This window comes from Frankliniella occidentalis, unplaced genomic scaffold, assembly GCF_000697945.3.
Source record: "Frankliniella occidentalis isolate FOCC.00 unplaced genomic scaffold, Focc_3.1 Scaffold61, whole genome shotgun sequence".
Classification (NCBI taxonomy): domain Eukaryota; kingdom Metazoa; phylum Arthropoda; class Insecta; order Thysanoptera; family Thripidae; genus Frankliniella; species Frankliniella occidentalis.
The window spans coordinates 707361-708299 of NW_026267191.1; the positions used below are offsets into that span (position 1 = coordinate 707361).

The 939-nt window shown below is 43.1% G+C and overlaps 1 protein-coding gene across 5 annotated transcripts in view; it reads right to left on the minus strand.

The window, feature by feature from the left end:
- The window catches only part of LOC113209862 (lachesin), a 206866-nt gene that overhangs the window by 29008 nt on the left and 176919 nt on the right, over positions 1–939 (minus strand). The window lies entirely within an intron of this gene.

Below are 939 nucleotides of genomic sequence, written 5' to 3' on the forward strand. Positions count from 1 at the left end.
ACAAATCCCCTAAGGCGCGGGTAGGCAATCCGCCTAACTTTCTCGTTTTTTTCGCAAACTTTACACCCTCCAAAACCGACCAAAATCAATTTCTAAAACGACGTGGCTTTGCTGGTAGGTTCTTAAAGTGCCTTTAAAGGAATTCCCGTTCCCGTTCGGAATAGAGAAATAGACAATATCGTTCAAAATAAGCAGTCAGGGTCAATTTGAAAAAATGTTCGCCATGGGACCCCAGGCTCCCTTAACGGAGATTTGATGACATCGACGACGTGCTCTCTTTCTCCGCATGAATTTCGGCGGAACATTAGCTACCTCTCTACTCATGCCGGCCACAGAAAACTTAGGTTGTCACATTTGTACGACGTGCGGTTTTCTGACTGTCTGAGTGCACTTCTCTTTTTATGTATACACTGTGAAATATCGTCGTAAATTTACAAAAAATTTGTAAACTTGAATTATAATTTAAGTTGTAAATTTACGACAGCACATTTTTTACTCGCCAAGGGATTTGAAGTCGATACATACTACATATATTTTTACGATTGCAAATTGTAATTTTACAACTTGCGTCACGGAAAATTTTTCTGTAAACCTACCTACTTTTCTTCACAGTGTATAGTCTTTCCTTTTTTTGACGCGGGCTTTTATTTCCAGCCAGCATTGAAATCATTGACGCGTTGGCTGCAAATGTGTCCGCAATGTTCTCACGTGATAGAGACACCCTATACTGTCGGACCTCCGCTGCCTGAAAGCCGTCAAGGATCGGAGCAATGTTCGGCAGCGGGAGGGAGCGGTGGGGCGCTCAGATGAGAGCCGTCCCGCGGGGATGATGAGGTGGTCCGCCGGGTGAACAACTCAGCTGAGACGGGGACAGAGGAATATATTACAAGGTAATATATGTAATACAGGTAATACTGGTAATATCAATGTATTACAAGT